The sequence below is a fragment of the Hyla sarda genome, chromosome 1, assembly GCF_029499605.1.
Source record: "Hyla sarda isolate aHylSar1 chromosome 1, aHylSar1.hap1, whole genome shotgun sequence".
NCBI lineage: Eukaryota > Metazoa > Chordata > Amphibia > Anura > Hylidae > Hyla > Hyla sarda.
Window position 1 is genome coordinate 244893890 of NC_079189.1, and position 18079 is coordinate 244911968.

At 46.4% G+C, this 18079-nt stretch overlaps 1 long non-coding RNA gene and 1 pseudogene across 1 annotated transcript; one reads left to right on the forward strand and one right to left on the reverse strand.

Annotated features, from left to right (window-relative positions):
• Nucleotides 1–14380: 14380 nt before the first annotated feature.
• LOC130367457 (uncharacterized) lies at nt 14381–15403 on the reverse strand. The gene is made up of 2 exons (XR_008892094.1): nt 14829–15403; nt 14381–14727 (listed from the first exon to the last, which is right to left on the reverse strand). It is a non-coding gene; the product is annotated as an uncharacterized LOC130367457 (long non-coding RNA).
• A 2021-nt stretch (nt 15404–17424) lies between these two features.
• Nucleotides 17425–17574, forward strand: LOC130344233 (U2 spliceosomal RNA; annotated as a pseudogene).
• The last annotated feature ends 505 nt before the right edge of the window (nt 17575–18079 follow it).

Sequence of the window (18079 nt, forward strand, 5' to 3'; positions counted from 1 at the left end):
TCAAATACACAGCTTAATGCAATGGCAACATGATAGAACACAATAGCAGCATAAATAGCATACAAGAAAGTGCATAAAGAAAAGTGCCAAAGCTTGCAATGGAAGCAATGTGTCTGAAAAATCAATGCAACAAGAAATAATATACTGAAAAGAGATCACCACAATGTGCCGGCCACAGACGGAGGAAAGGGGAAACGAAAACAATAACCCAGTCAGCCCATGTCGGCAGGAACAAACCCCACGCGTTCCGTCACTAGATGTGACTTCCTCAGGGGTGTAGTACTAAACTGAGAAATTAGTGTCTTTATATACCCTAGTAATTGTACACATACCAATCAGATGTGTGACGGAGGCCAGGCAGGTCCATAGTTTGTAGCTGCCGGTATGGCTACAAGTCAGAGGCCGGCGTGTGTAGGACGCCGGGCTCAATGTCCTGACCGACTTCCGGTGAGTCGGTCAGGTGACCGCATCACATGACCGGTATGTCATGTGATGTATACATAATTAAACAATGAGCTGTATTGCAAACCAATAGGAAACCAGATCATATGGCTAAGATCAAGGTACTCACATGTCATACAGAGATGCGATGGAAAAAATAATAGTAAATGGGTCGGCAGCCACTACACAGGCACACTAAGTGTATCTGGACTGGCCCGATCACATGATCCCCTCGCCGGTCACGTGATGGAGACGTCACTGGTGACGTGCCGCCGACATCAACGTCAAACCAAAAGGTAGGCGGGTGCATGCGTACTAATACTCAGCTGACAAAGGAGTGTAGTTAATATGGAGCTTGCTCTAGTCATGTGATCCACCGACCTGATCACATGATCTAGAGACTTGTACAGGCAAAAATAAATAATGCATGTATAATCATAAGAAGATTGTTAATACTAAACTTATGTGTGACTAACAAAGACCATATGTGAATAGATAGATATTATTAATAATTATCAAATACATATAATGCAAAATACTAAATAGTGTTAGATCGCCCCAACATATATACACACATATATACAAAACCTGAATCAATTAAATGTGCATTTATTGTCAAAAATAAGGAGAGAAGTCCCCAAATTCATAAAAAATGTGCAATATACATAAACAGGACCACCTACCTAAACTCACATGGAATAGATGCCACATATGCCCTATTTAACCAATACCTCTAAAGCCCATGTGAGTGAAATTAAAAAGACTAGACAATAAGGAGAGAAGTCCCAAGATGATAGAAATGTGCGATGCACATAAATGGCACCACCTACCTAGACTCACATGGAATAAAATGCCATATATGCCCTACTTAGCCAATATCTCATAGGCCCATGTGAGTAAATTAGTAAAAACTAGACCATTGAACCCGCCATGTCTGGGCACACATCTGATGGAGGAAAGATTGGGTATGTTTGTAAAGATGTTACATACATACAAAGGGATAATACATACAAAAAATGTTTTTATCATATATACAGTTTGTTGGCTCAAACGTGTCCTGGCATGGACTGGTAAGGTAAGGCCGAAAGGCAGCATAGAGAAAAATGCCCTACACAAAATTGTGGAGGTATAACAATAATAAATCAAGTAAAATGCCAGTGGTAATTGAGAATTTTACTATCCTAAGTGACGGAAAATTAGGATTTTATTAAAGACAAGACGCAAGTATTATGCTATTTAACTTCTTTACTGAAACTCAGCAGCCAGTAAGTATTGTAAGTATTAACAGAAAAAAGACTTTTTTATATTATAACAAAGGGTATATGAACATGCAACCTAGGGTGCAACCTAGTATGAGGTCCCGTGCCATCAGCCAATCAGACTGCATCACAGATAATAAAGGTGTCCAACACACAGGTATCTCCCTTCTTCTTTGCAGAAATCATCAAGCTGATAAAAGGTACAGGAAGTTGACCACGAAGATAATGTAGGAGGAAATGGAAGTCAAATGAATATAGGTCCCATGAAGTGATGTCAAAGTTGATGTCCAACGGTGATTGGATCCTATTGTGAAGCTGTTGAAAGATTAGATATATAAGACATGTTATAGGGATGGGTTTAGGGAGGGATAATACTTGCGTCTTGTCTTTAATAAAATCCAAATTTTCCGTCACTTAGGATAGGAAAATTCTCAATTTTATGGCAAGACAAGACGCTTCGTATTATGCTAGTTCAAAGCTTAATCGAAATAATCATAAAAGTAATAAATAATGAATCTTATCACAATAACAACATAGAAACATGAGATTTAGGTCTAAAGTAAAAGGTTTTGAAAGTAGAATCAGGTGACCGCATGGCCGCTTTTAATAAATCTGAAAGAGAAGCGCCAGATTGGAAAAGTTTGGTGGAAACTGCACTTCTGGTAGAATGAGCCGTAAATTTGGTAATGTCAATACCAGCAAGGTGCATGGTTTGTTTAACCCATCTAGCAAGAGTGGGGGAAGAGACTGGAGCGTGAGGTTTGCAAAAAGAGATTAATAGTTGGGAAGAAGACGGACTCCGAAGAGATTCAGTTCGGGATTCATAGGAATGAAGAACGGACAACACAAAGTTTTTCATTATCCGGAAACGAAGGGTAAAAAACAGAACGGAGATTTGTTTTAGTACGTCGATATACCGAGAAAACAACACCTTGAGGTGTAAACTGTCTGCGAGATATATCTAATGATTTAACATCAGAAACCCTTTTGACGGAGATGAGGCATAAAAGGGTAGTGAGTTTAAAGGATAGGAATTTTAATGATAAATTATCATTATCATCCCAGGAAATAGACATATCAAGAATGACTTTTACATTCCAAGTAGAATTATATTTAGGAAGAGGAGGCCTATGAAAACGTATACCTTTTAGAAGTTGGCAAACTAAAGGATGCCTTCCTACAGGGATGGAATCTATAGGAAAGTGTTTAGAGGAGAATGCTGAGCGATAAAGATTAATCGTTCTGTAGGCTTTACCAGCTTCAAATGATTCTGATAAGAAATTTTAGATATGGGATATAGATGTTCGTAAGGGATCCAAGTGTCGTTAATCGCACCAATGAGACCAAAGTCTCCAGGCTGATCCGTAAGCTGACCTGGTACCCGGGGCCCATGCGTCTGAAAGGATGTCTTGAGTTGACTTTGAAAACTGGAAATCAGATCTTGGCGACCTGAAATCATCCAAGCCACCAGAGGTAGATGGCCCGATAAAATCAGAGGGTGGTAGTTCCCTTGAGGATCTAGAAGAAGATCGTGAGTGGAAGGAAGGAGACGGGGAAGGTCTATGAGTAGGTGCAAGATTTGGGAAAACCACGATTGAGTTGGCCAGAGTGGCGTTATGAGAACTAGCGTGGCTTTCTGGATCGAGGTTTGAAAGAGAACTCGTTGAATTAGATTGAATGGAGGAAAAGCATACAGGGTTTTCTGAGGCCAGGATTGCAGGAAGGCGTCCACCCCTAGAGCTTCTGGGTCTGGACGCCAACTGAAAAACAGAGGTAACTGGGTATTCAAGCGGGAAGCAAAAAGATCTATGTGAAGAGGACCCCATAAAGAATTGATTGATTGAAAGATCGGAATAAGAAGTTTCCAATCGCTGGAGTCCATGAGGTAACGTGAATACCAATCCGCTACTGCATTGGAAATCCCTGGTAAGTATTCTGCTTTCAGAATGATGTTTTTTGTCCAAACAGAAATGCCAAAAATCTTTGGCAAAGTCTGCAAGAACTTTGGAATTCGTACCTACCAGGTGGTTGATGTATTGGACAGCAGAAATGTTGTCAATACGAAGGAGGATACAACAATGGGAGGAATTTTTTGCAAAACTCTTCAAAGCAAAAAATCCCGCTAGAAGTTCCAGACAATTTATGTGTAGTTGAGATTCCGTCTGGAATCTCCAATGGAGAGAGAATCGAATCGAGCTCCCCATCCGGAAAGACTCGCATCTGATTCTATAATGATGTCCGGATTCGGATGGAAAATTGTTTTTCCATTCCAGGACTCTATGTGAGTGAGCCACCAGAGGAGTACTTCTCTGGCTTTTGGAGATAGGGGAATTTCGTCGGAGTAACCGAGACCTTCCCTTAAATGACGAATCTTTAAACGTTGAAGAGCCCTGTAGTGAAGGGGAGCCGGGAAAATGGCCTGAATTGAGGCTGATAAGAGGCCTACTATCCGAGCAATCGTCCTCAAAGAAATTATATCTTTGCGGAGAATTTGTTTGATCTCCTTCCGAATGGTTTTCAATCTCCTTGAAGGAAGACTTAGAGTGGTCAACTGAGTGTTGATCATAAAGCCTAAAAATTCTAGGTTCTGAGAAGGGATTAGGATTGATTTCTTGTAGTTTATCAGAAAACCCAGATGAATAAGAAGAGATAGGGTCCAGTTCAAGTGGAGCAAAAGTAACTCTTTTGATTGGGCCATAAGGAGAATATCGTCTAGATAGATGATAAGACAAACTCCTCGACTTCTGAGAGAAGCTACTTCTGGTTTCAGTAGTTTTGTAAAACACCAAGGGGCTGATGATAGGCAGAAAGGAAGGCAAGTGAACTGCCACTTTTGGTTTTCCCAAAGAAATTGTAGGAACATCTGAGAGGAAGGATGAATTGGGACAGTGAGATATGCCTCTTTTAAGTCTATTTTTACAAGCCAATCCTGTTGCAATAGGATGTCTCTTAGTAGATGTATGCCCTCCATTTTGAAGTGGCGATAGATAACTAAATTGTTCAAGAGTTTCAAGTTGATCACTGGTCTGTGACCTCCATCCTTCTTCTTCACCAGAAAGAGATTGCTGATAAAACCTGGTGATTGGAATGGAACCGGAATAATTGCCTGTTTGGCAAATAATTCTCTGATTTCTTGATCTATAAGAGTTTTGTCTGTTTGAGAGAAGTGAATCGGATGTGGTAAGTAGGTCTGGATTGGTGGAGAGACAAATTCTATTTGATAGCCCTGGACCGTGTTTAGGATCAAGGAGTCAGACATAATCGTAGTCCAATTGTGGGAAAAATACAGGAGTCTTCCCCCCAGCGGAATATTTTTGGAAGAAGACTGAGGTAGACTTACCTGTGGGAGGTCTTGAACGAGGAATTCCTCTGTGACCTCTGGCCCTCCACGGTCTGCCCCTGTATGGAAAAAAGGGGGGAGGGGGGGCGGAGGAGGGTGCTGAAGAATGTTATGTATGAGAGTAGGAGCCTCTGTGATATTGATTTTGGGAGGAACGGCCGGAAAAGCGGCCCCGTTCTCTTCCGGCCTTCCCAAAAACCCGTTGAGAAATAACTTTTTTCAATGATACTTGAGCCTTATTCAGGGATGAGAATAGGCCGACATATTTATTTAGCTCTTTAATAAAATCATCACCAAAGAGCATGCCTTTGGTAGGATTCAGTGGCTCTACTGTGGCCAAATTGGTTAGTTGGGGATCTATTTTTAATAGGATGGAGCGCTTACGCTCATTGGAGAGGGAAGCGTTAGCATTCCCAAATATACATATGGCCCTTTGGGCCCACCCTTTAAGGGTTTCGGGATCCACCGTTTTATCAGAAGTGGATGCCTCTTCTGCCAAATTTAGAATTTTTGTCAGAGGACCCAATAGGTCCATTAAATTGTCCTGACAGGACTTGAAACTTCTATCCACTCCCTTTTTTGGATTGTTACCAGTTTTAAAAAGAAATTTAGCGATGAGTGGATCTAATTCCGGGGTATGAGAGGCATTATTTGGCAGAGTTGGTCTGGGACATTCTGCCTTTAATTTATTACGTGGCGGTTTGTCAAGGGGTTTATTGGCCCATAATGAAATAAATTCGGCTACCTTTGCTTTTGGAAGCCATTCCCCAGAACGTGGATGACATATCAATGCTGGGTCAAAATATGCGTCACCCGACTCAGTTAACTTAGTTTCTTCCTGACTGCCAGGGTCCTCATGATTGGGATTACCGTCCTCCGAAACATATAGTAACTCCTCAATGTCCTCAACATCAGAGTCAGCCGACTCATCGGAGGAGGATACTCTGAAGGAGTTTGGTTTGGCCCTGAAGCCTGATTTCTTAACCCTACTGGATTGAGCCTCCTCAAGGGTTGAGGGTAAATCTTGTGGCTTATGAGAACCACTAGAATTAGAATAATGAGTAGATTCTATATTTTGAGAATGTAATGAATCTTGGCGTACTCCTGAGGTATTTTTACCTTGTCTAGAGGAGTAAGGGTAAATAATATCACTGCCTCCTAACACACTTACCACTTGCTTTCTGTACGCTGTAATACTATATAATAGTGCAGCCCAGGAGGCACAGCCCCTTCCCGATAAAGGCCCTACCCCTAATATGATGCCATTCCTGGAGCTACGGGCCTAATGGTGGTGAGTGATCTTCCTCCTAAACTGCTCCATATAACTGCGTCCTCTTCCCCTGCACAGTGCACTGGCTGTACTACACAACTGTGCAGGGGAAGACAAGGAAGAGCAGACACAGTCCAGTCCAGCAGCCAAAAGATTCGGACACAGGGTTGGTCCTGCAGGTGAACTGCTAAAGGGGACGACGTTCCTATGAGTACCTGCAGAACTCGAGCCCTAGCTTTCTTTCTGTGACATCCGTTATGTTCATTGAAAGCAACGGGCACATTGTTTGCCTGTGTCCTACAGAAGGTGCCAGTCACTGACAGAATGCAATGGGATGCCTGCTAGGGTTGCCACCTTTCTTGCAAAAAAAATATATATACTGTCCGTGTTAATATGCATAATTATTTGATGTATGCGTGACATCACAGGAAGTGATAGAAGATATAAAATTCATATGCAGAGGATTGAGATGGCACAGGGACCCTTCCTGTTTGGCAGCTCGGGCCATGGCCGACAGGGCTGGTGCAAGGATTTTTGTCACCTTAAATAAAACCTCATTTTGCTGCCCCTTTGTCTCTGGCCCTTTGCCTGTCGCTCCCTTATTTGCACCGCCCCCCTTTTTAATGACTGTTAGACTATGTTCACACGTTTGGGAGCAAACGGAGCGGGGGAACCCCTGGCGTAGTGGCGCCTTGACGGGGGTTTTAGTGGCCCTCCCAGATGTTAGTAAGGGGTAATGTGGTTAGAGGCATATTTCAAGGGAATGGGGGTTAAAGAGTTAAATGGCTGCTGCTCCTTTAAGGGACAGTAGCAGGTGGCTCGAGAGTGGGGTGAAAGGGAGGTCATCTGGAGGGAAGGGGGAGGAGTGTATATAGGGGGGTGCCCCAGGGGGGGAGGGTACTAACCAGTCGGCGTGTAGAAGCGAGAAGAAGGTGCCATGTCGTCCCTATATGATCTTTTCACCCACCTCTGGGCTGCTGCAGCGTCTCATGGGGATGCTTGGGTGCAAGAACAGGTGCGGGGGGTCCTGGGGATCGGGAGTGAGGTGCAGGCTGACCCCCTCCCTGGCTTGCGGCGCGGGTCCCTTGATCCAGGGCTCCGGAGCGTCTGAGTCCTGAGCCCACTCCCAGTAGCAGGCGGCGGTGCCTGAGCCCTGTGCGGTCTTCCCGGGAGATGGCAGGTACAGCGAGTAGGGGCACTTCCAGTGCAGCTTCCCGGGGGATGGTGTCATGGCGTAGGGCAGAGGATGCAGGAGGGGGGGGCAGCTGCTAGTGGTGGTGCGGCCGTCCCTGAGGAGGGGGTGTCAGGCCGGAGATCGTCGATCGTCGAGGAAGGGCACCAGGAGCGAGCGGGGGACGGCTCCCCCTGTGATGACTGCTGCGGCTTCTACATCTGCCCGGCGTGGGTCCTGACATGAGGAGCTGGCAGGGCCTTCTGGTACTGAGGCCCGGCAGGTTGGAGGAGAGGAGGCATGGCCGGCCCTGTTCAGTGCAGGGTCGGGCTCTAAGCAGCGTTCTGGGGTCAGGTCAGCAGAGGAGAGGAGGCCCGGAGGCAGCAGGGACGTGGCTGGCTCACCTTTTCTGAGTGCAGCCCAGCAGCGTACAGCACAGCAGCAGAGCTCCGGGAATGCAGGGGAGGCCAGAGCTCGGAGATCTTCTTCTTCTATCAGCATCTCTATGCCTGTGAGGGAAGATAGGCTGGTTGGAGGACGACAGGATCCAGAGTGCTACAGTGAGAGGGCGTAACCTGGTGGTAGGAGTCGGCATGGCAGGTCTGGAACTGCAGCTGGGGAATATTCTCCTTCTGATTCTTCCCTTTCTGATTGTGCTGCAGATGCTGAAGAGGAGCTGGCAGATCCGGAAAGGAGGGCGGCCGGTGAGGCGGTCAATCGTCGGCGGGAGTCTGGAGTAGATTTGGCGGGTCCTTCACCAGCGCTGGATGACAGGAGTGCGGCCGACGGTTCCAGGGAGCGGACGCCCAGGCCAGCGGCTGCTGGGGCATCGGCTTCGGGTCAGCCTGGTGAGTCCTCTGGGGATTTGGGGCTGGGGCCTGTTCCTTTTAATGTGCCGGGTGATGGGGGGTTGCGGGTTTTGCTTTCACAGTTAATGAGTGTTTTGTCTGGGTGTCCTGGGGGTGCTGCTGTGGGGGCGTCCCCAGTTCCTGTGTGGGTTGCTCCGGCGGCGGGAGTGCAGGTTGAGGCGCCGGCGGGGGGTGGGCCGGTGGTGGCATCGGCCGTGGGTGGAGGTGCTGCAGGAGCTGCGGCGGTCGCTAAGGCAGCGGTGGAGGATGTCCGTATGGCGGACTCCGCGAAAGGGGAAGTGTATGTCTTTTTGAGGGGCCCCTGGGGGCTCACTTGAAACCGGAAGTGAAGGAGAAGATCTGGAAGGTCGAATATGTTGAGATCTTCTCCTTGCTTCCGTTGGAAAAATTTAACTTAAATAGGAAGAAGCCGGAGGAGAGTAAGAAGGAGGAGGAGGAGAAACGGCGGTATCGTCTGATACCTCGCACGTTTACTAATTGGATGCAGGCCTTTTATATCCTGGCGAGTGTTATCGGGGAGAAGGCACCAGAACATTGTTCGGCGCTTTTTTGTTATTTTGATTCTATTGGTGAGGCATACCGGGTGTATGGGGAAGTGGCGTGGCTGCGTTGTGACGAGCATTTTCGTCAGCGCAAGGCGGTCCGGCCTTCTTTGAGGTGGGATCATAAGGACATAAGTTTATGGATGCGCCTTATGGCCGCTCCTCGTGGGGGGGTCTCAGCCCTTTCAGGGGGCGGCCGGCGGTTTCTCAGCGGCCGGACAGTCGGCCGGTTCGCGACGGGGCTGCTGTTGGCAGTAAAATGAAGGGCATTGCCGCTTCCTCTCAGATTGTAAATTTAAGCATGAATGTTCGGGGTGTTGGGGGGCTCACAGTTTCGGGTTCGGTAGGTTATGGGGCATTTTTTCAGAGGGAGTGGAGTGCGGTGGAGTGGCCGGATTCTTGGCGTGCGGCGGGTTTGGTGGCTAATCTAGTTGTGTTGGAGCTGTTTCCTATTGTGGTGGCAACGGAAATTTGGGGGTATCAGCTGAAGGATAGGAGGGTCCGTTTTCGTTGTGACAATATAGGGGTGGTACATGCGATTAATCATCAGACTTCTAGTTCTCCGCCGGTTTTGCGCTTGCTTCATCATTTGGTTCTGCGGGGATTGTTGTTGAAGGCGCAGTTTGTTGCTGTACATGTTCCAGGTGTTGTCAACTCTGTCGCTGATTCTCTTTCTCGTTCACAGTTGGACAGGTTTCGCGTGCTGGCACCTGAAGCGGAGCGGTGCGGGATCCCTTGCCCCGATTGGCTGTGGAGCGTGGTTTGGGAACGGCGGCGCAGTTGATCCAGAGGTCACTGAGTGCTCGCACTTGGTCTGCGTATTCGAAGGTTTGGTGTGAATGGGAGGCGTTACTGGAGAGGGTGGGTGTGTGTGCTGGTACTGAGGACTGGGTGACTGTGGTGCTGTATTTTGTGGGGATGCAGTTTGAGTCGGGGGTGTCTGTTTCGGGTGTGTCACGCGGCATGTCAGCTCTGGCGTTTTTGTTTTTGTTGCGGGGCCTGGGGGATGCAACTAAGCATTTTTTAGTGCGTCGCGCCCTTATGGGATACCGTAGGGGGGGGTACGCAGCCGGATAGGCGTCGCACGGTTTCTTTTGATTTGTTGGGTTTTCTGGCAGAACGAGTGGAGTGTGAATGCACGGATGCTTACGAGGTGCTGTTGTTTCGGGTGGCATTTGTGTTGGCCTTTTTTGGGGCCTTTCGGATTTCGGAACTGGTGGCTCAAAGTAGATCGGTGGTTGGGGGTTTGTTGTATGGGGATGTGATGTTGCAGGCGGAGGGGGTGAGTTGTTTTTTACGCAGGTCCAAAACTGATCTGAGAGGTCGGGGTTGTTGGGTGGTTCTAGGTGAGTTGCCAGGGTCCTTGGTGTGCCCGGTGCGATGCGTGCGGGCGTTTCTTTCAGTGAGGCCGGATGGTATGGGATCTTTATTAGTGCATAGGGATGGGTCATCTCTCTCGCGCTTTCAATTTGTGTCTGTTTTCCGTAGATGTTTGAAGGCACGGGGGCTAGAGCCCGGGGATTACAGTTCTCATTCATTTAGGATAGGGGCCGCCACTGAGGCGGCCCGGTGGGGGATGGGTGAGGAAGTGATTCAGCGGATTGGGCGATGGGAGTCTGCTCGTTTTCATCTGTATGTTCGTCCACATCTGTTATGAGTATGTTACGTGGGTTATTTTACTTGTTATGTTTTCTTCTTTGTGTTTTTCAGGTCGTGATCCGTGCTTGGTGTGGATTTTAGGTCACTCCTATGTTCGGAGGGGTGCGATCCGGGCTGCGGTGAGACGGGACGGGAGGCAGCTGGGTTTTTCGAGGGACCTGGCGGGGTTGCGGTGGATTGGAATTGGTGGCATGCTGTGGTGCGGGGTGCACCCTGAGGTACAGTTCAACGCTTCTTTGGACCGCCCCCCGGACATCTTGGTGGTGCATGCTGGGGGCAATGATTTAGGCCTTCGGTCATCACGGGAGTTAATTAGGGACATTAAGCTTGACGTTCTGAGGCTAAAATCTACCTTTCCTGGTTTGTTGTTCGTTTGGTCTGACATGGTGGCTCGGCGGGTGTGGCGGCACGCCAGGTCGGTGGATCGCTTGAATAAGGCTCGGGTCAAGCTCAACAAAGAGGTGGGTCATTTTGTTCGTAGGAATGGGGGGATAGTGGTGAGGCACACTGATCTGGAGGGGGAGCCTTGGGAATTTTTGGATCCCGATGGTATTCATTTAAATGACATTGGGATGGATTTGGGGCGTTGGCCTTGCAAGGGGGTATTGAGCTGGTGTTGCGTGTGTGGCGGGATGAAGGTCAGTGAGGTGTCACTGTCTTTCATCTGTGGCATGTGAAAGGGTCCCGGGGGAGTTATTAGTTTGAAAGATAAATGTTTGAGATGGTTCAATTGGGCCTCCTGGTGGTGGTTCTGGGCCTCAGGAGTTCGAGGGATTGTGCAGAAAGTTACCGTGGTGCTCCAGGGCCAGGGGCTCGCGGCCAGAGGTAAGAAGCGTGTTGCACAAATCCGGTTGGGGGAGGGGAGTGCCCTCCAGTTTAGTTATGTTTATATGTAAATATTCAAATGTTATTTATTGGTTTGTTAAATAAATGGGCCACACGGCCCAATTTTCCCACAACAGGTGTCAGTGTCTTTTCTATTGGGTGAAGGGGTTGTTACGTGGTTAAGAGTGGGTTAGATAGGAAGGGATGTATCTAAAATCCCATCCAGTCATGGGAGCAAACGGAGCGGGGGAACCCCTGGCGTAGTGGCGCCTTGACGGGGGTTTTAGTGGCCCTCCCAGATGTTAGTAAGGGGTAATGTGGTTAGAGGTATATTTCAAGGGAATGGGGGTTAAAGGGTTAAATGGCTGCTGGTCCTTTAAGGGACAGTAGCAGGTGGTTCGAGAGTGGGGTGAAAGGGAGGTCATCTGGAGGGGAGGGGGAGGAGTGTACATAGGGGGGTGCCCCAGGGTGGGAGGGTACTCACCAGTCGGCGTGTAGAAGCGAGAAGAAGGTCCCGCCTGCCCGCCCTCTTTTAAATGTTTGGTGGGTGGGATTCTGATAAGGGGGAGGCATGTGAAAGGGTCCCGGGGGAGTTAGTAGTTTGAAAGATAAATGTTTGAGATGGTTCAATTGGGCCTCCTGGTGGTGGTTCTGGGCCTCAGGAGTTCGAGGGATTGTGCAGAAGGTTACCGGGGTGCCCCCGGGCCAGGGGCTCGCGGCCAGGGGTAAGAAGCGTGTTGCACAAATCCGGTTGGGGGAGGGGCGTGCCCTTCAGTTTGGTTATGTTTATATGTAAATATTCAAATGTTATTTATTGGTTTGTTAAATAAATGGGCCACACGGCCAAATTTTCCCACAGCAGGTGTCAGTGTCTTTTCTATTGGGTGAAGGGGTTGTTACGTGGTTAACCCCTTAAGGACTCAGGGTTTTTCCGTTTTTGCAATTTCGTTTTTTCCTCCTTACCTTTTAAAAATCATAACCCTTTCAATTTTCCACCTAAAAATCCATATTATGGCTTATTTTTTGCGTCGCCAATTCTACTTTGCAGTGACATTAGTCATTTTACCCAAAAATGCACGGCGAAACGGGAAAAAAAAATCATTGTGCGACAAAATCGAAGAAAAAACGCCATTTTGTAACTTTTGGGGGCTTCCGTTTCTACGCAGTGCATATTTCGGTAAAAATGACACCTTATCATTATTCTGTAGGTCCATACAGTTAAAATGATACCCTACTTATATAGGTTTGATTTTGACGCACTTCTGGAAAAAATCATAACTACATGCAGGAAAATGTATACGTTTAAAAATGTCATCTTCTGACCCCTATAACTTTTTTTATTTTTCCACGTACAGGGGGGTATGAGGACTCATTTTTTGCGCTGTGATCTGAAGTTTTTATTGGTTTGATTTTTGTTTTGATCGGACTTTTTGATAACTTTTTATTCATTTTTTAATGGTATAAAAAGTGACCAAAATCCGCTTTTTTGGACTTTGGAATTTTTTTGCGCGTACGCCATAGACCGTGCAATTTAATTAATGATGTATTTTTATAGTTCCGACATTTACGCACGCGGCGATGCCACATATGTTTATTTTATTTATTTTTTTACACTGTTTTATTTTTTTATGGGAAAAGGGGAAAATGACCTTCCTTAACACTTTTTTTTTTTACTTTTTTTTTTGCAGTGTTATAGGTCCCATAGGGACCTATAACACTGCACACACTGACCTTCTACACAGATCACAGGCGTGTATTAACACGCCTGTGATCAGTGTTATCGGCGCTTCACTGCTCCTGCCTGGATCTCAGGCACGGAGCAGTCATTCGCCGATCGGACACCGAGGAGGCAGGTAAGGGCCCTTCCGGTGTCCTGCAAGCTGTTCGGGACGCCGCGATTTCACCGCGGTGGTCCGGAACAGCCCGACTGAGCAGCCGGGTCACTTTCACTTCCACTTTAGAAGCGGCGGTCAGCTTTGACCGCCGCTTCTAAAGGGTTAATACCGCACATCGCCGCGATCGGCGATGTGTGGTATTAGCCGCGGGTCCTGGCGTTGAGGAGCCCTGGGACCGACGCGATATGATGCGGGATCGCGACACGATCCCGCTTCATATCGCGGGAGCCGGCGCAGGACGTAAATATATGTCCTGCGTCATTAAGGGGTTAAGAGTGGGTTAGATAGGAAGGGATGTATCTAAAATCCCATCCAGTCAAGGTTTTCTATGCAGAATTGCACAGGAATATACCGTACGGAAATTCTGGCATCCGCAGAAAGAGTAGACATGTCTGTTCTTTCTGCGTATTCTGCTCAGAAATACATTGCCGTGTATGAGACAGCGAATTTCTGAGCAATCTTAATGCTAGCATATTCTGACACCGCTCCACTATCTTCAGGTTATCCGCACATACATTTTCTGTGTGGACATTCGGCCATGTGAACATAGCTTTACAATCAAAATTGAGTAGGAGTCGGCCTGTAAAAGTACATCCTAATGCGATTGGATGTATATTTACACCCTGTATATGATGTGAACAATGGACCTGTGCTTGCATCATGTATGGCAGGTCCTGGCAGCCAGGGACCTGCCAGTAGTGGCAATCATCAACGATCGCTCTAATGTTTGTCATTAACCCCTCAGATGCTGTGATCAAAGCAGATTTCGGCAAGTGCGGCAATGCGGGCATTATATTCGAGGATCGAATCACCTGTGGCGATCTGGTGATCATTCAAAATGGTGGATGGAGGTCCTCTCACCTGCTTTCCCCGCTCTCCTAGGGTCCCGTTCATCAGAAAAAAGGCTTGTGCATGGAACTTGCTGGGTGTCCTATGGTTGCCTCGGCAACTGTACCACCCAGCATCAGTTGCCCCTCTCCGCACCGCATTATGTAGATCGTGCAGGAGAGCAGCTTTGGACACTTAAAAAAAAAAAAAACATGTCATCCACGTTTTGCTAACACTATTTTTCACACACAAATAAAATAAATGAGTCAAACAAGTTAAAGAATGGTTTAAAAAGGGGAACTTTATTTATTATATATTAAAATGTTTGTGTAGGGATTTTATGCAACCTCCATCACTCACAAAGAGCGTACAGTAACTAACTCAGGACAGGAAAAACCTCCAGAGGGGAGGAAACCTGTAGGGAATCCATGGCTACTGTATTGCCCTTCCTCTGGGCATACTAAAGGAGGTTACCTCTAGAATTTGGGCAAATGTGTCTGTGTATGTGCGTGATTTGAGGGGCTGTGCCTTCATCCAAATTCTTGCTGTAGGTCTGGAAATCTATGTCTTCATCCAACGTCTTGCTGTAGGTCCGGAAATGCTACTCCACATCCTGGAAATAGTGCATCTAAGATAGGAAAATAAAAGATAGATTATCTACATGTTTATTATAGAAAAGCACATTGAACTGCACTAAAGACCTTTTGGTCACAACAATGTGACACTTACCAGTCACAGTAGTGTATATGACTTTGCATTCTCGGTCCCTACAGTGTCCAGCATCAGCCCCTCACTGATGAAGAATGAGCAGGAGCAGTGTTATATCTGCTCAGTGCTGCTCTCTGGTGGACAATGGCTATGACATCACATGTGTGACACGCTGTTACCTCATGAGAGTTCTATTACAGTAGTGCTGCTCTCTGATTGGCTGAAAATCAAAAAAACTTTCTAATATATTCTGCATGACTGTTATCTAAGGGATTTTGGGCAATTTTTCATTAAAATGGCGCTACTCCCAGTGGGTGCGTTATACTTGTTTCTCCTAACCAGACACTCAGTATTTGTAATATAATTTGGTGGCCCCAACAGCCTGGGCCCATAGGTTTCTTACACAGATCAGTGCGGCTCCAGCAGGCTCATTGAGCAGCGCTGGCTGCCGGGACGTCTGACGAGTGACATCCCTGACGTTGTGGTCTGGAGCGAAGGCTGTCACTCGTCAAACATCCCGGCAACCATTGATTTAAAGGGGTCGTGGCTCCTGCTGCCAGTTCAAAATCAGACACCATGGTCCTAGATTGACATACATCACCACTTATCCCCTGTGGCTGTCCATCTGTTGCAAAACTACAACTCCCAGCATTGAGTTGTAGCTTTGCAACAGCTGGACAGACGTCTGTCGAAAGGGGGGGGGGGGGGGACACCAAAAATAAAGCAATGTGGGCTTTGAAAAACACCACACAAGTCGTGTTTAATGTGGCCTAAGCCTTGGAACAGATGCAATTCTTGTTTGTATTTTTTTTTCTTTTGTTTTTTTTTTTTGCCAAAATAAAAACACACCAAAAACCTGTGTAGAGGAAAAGTGGACCAGTTGCCCATAGGAACCATTCAGATCGCTTCTTTCATTTTTTAAAAGTCCTCTGAAACGTGAAAGAAGTGATCTGATTGGCTGCTATGGGCAACTGGTCAACTTTACCTCTGCACAGGTTTTCATACATCTCCTCCAATGTGTATAATTCTTATTATTATTTTTCCCCCTGGCTTTTCTCAGATTCTTTCATCATGTGACTCAAGGATTTCTATTAACCCCTTAAGGACCAAGGACGTACCGGTACGTCCTTGGTCCTGCTCTCCTGATATAACGCGGGGTTACACAGTAACCCCACGTCATATCACGGCGGGCCCGGCATCATAGTGAAGCCGGGACCCGCCTCTAATAGCGCGCAGCGCCGATCGCGGCGCCGCGCGCTATTAACCCTTTAGCCGCGCGCTCAGAGCTGAGCCGTGCGGCTAAAAGCGAAAGTTGCCGGCTAGCTCAGTCGAGCTGTTCGGGATAGCCGCGGCTAATTGCGGCATCCCGAACAGCTTACAGGACAGCGGGAGGGCCCCTACCTGCCTCCTCGCTGTCCGATCGCCGAATGACTGCTCAGTGCCTGAGATCCAGGCATGAGCAGTCATGCGGCAGAATCGTCGATCACTGGTTTCCTATGAGAAACCAGTGATCAATGATGAAGATCAGTGTGTGCAGTGTTATAGGTCCCTACGGGACCTATAACACTGCAAAAAAAAAGTGAATAAAGATCATTTAACTCCTCCCCTATTAAAAGTTTGAATCACCCCCCTTTTCCAAAAAAAAAAAAAAACACAGTGTAAATAAAAATAAAAATAAACAAATATGGTATCACCGCGCGCGGAAATGTCCGAATTATAAAAATATATAATTAATTAAACCGCTCGGTCAATGGCGTGCGCGCAAAAAAATTCCAAAGTCCCAAATGTTGCATTTTTGGTCACCTTTTATATAATTTTAAAATGAATAAAAAGCGACCAATAAGTCCTATCAATGCAAAAATGATACCGTTAAAAACTTCAGATCACGTCGCAAAAAATGAGCGCATACACGGAAAAATAAAAAAGTTATAGGGGTCAGAAGATGACAATTTTAAACGTATTAATTTTCCTGCATGTAGTTATGATTTTTTCCAGAAGTACGACAAAATCAAACCTATATAAGTAGGGTATCATTTTAATCGTATGGACCTACAGAATAAAGATAAGGTGTCATTTTTACCGAAAAATGTACTACATAGAAACGGAAGCCCCCAAAAGTTATAAAACGGCGTTTTTTTTTTTCAATTTTGTCGCACAATGATTTTTTTTCCATTTCACTGTAGATTTTTGGGCAAAATGACTGACATCATTACAAAGTAGAATTGGTGGCGCAAAAAATAAGCCATCATATGGATTTTTAGGTGCAAAATTGAAAGAGTTATGATTTTTTAAAGGCAAGGAGCAAAAAACGAAAATGCAAAAACGGAAAAACCCACGGTCCTTAAGGGGTTAAAAACATTGGGAAGAAAATCACCAAAACTTCATAAAATAAAAACAACATGCTCTCGACATCCCATAGAGATGAAAGCCTAAAAAGAATGAAGAAAACCCCATTAGTGTCTGGCATTTCATATTACCCTATTCCAACATAATATTACCCTATTCCAACATAATATTACCCTATTCCAACATAATATGTGCCTGCAGCGAGCATTGTGTTTTTTTCTGTCAAACATGCCAAGTGTAATCCCAGCCGAAATTTGTATTTTTCACAATAAGTTTTTTTTGGCCTTTTGGCTAAGATCAAGTGTAGTATCTGTTCTTATCAGTGGTCTAGTCTGGATGCTGCATGGAGGGGGCAGGTGCCCGACGGCTGCTCTGATGTGACCTGTTCGCTCCAGGTCTCCAGGGGTGTAGAGGAGTGTACATGGGTGACAGGTGTGTAGAGGGGTGTACAGAGGGGTGTAGAGGAGTGTACATGGGTGACAGAGGGGTGTAGAGGAGTGTACATGGGTGACAGAGGGATGTAGAGGAGTGTACATGTGTGACAGAGGGATGTAGAGGAGTGTACATGGGTAACAGAGGGGTGTGGAGGAGTGTACATGGGTGACAGAGGGGTGTAGAGGAGTGTACATGGGTTAAATAGATGCCATATATGCCCTATTTAACCAGTACCTCTAAAGCCCATGTGAGTGAAATTAAAAAGACTAAACAATAAAGAGAGAAGTCCAAAGATGATAGAAATGTGCGATGCACATAAATGGCACCACCTACCTAGACTCACATGGAATAAAATGCCATATATGCCCTACTTAGCCAATATCTCAGAGGCCCATGTGAGTAAATTAGTAAAAACTAGACCATCGAACCCGCCATGTCTAGGCACACATCTGATGGAGGAAAGATTGGGTATGTTTGGAAAGATGTTACAT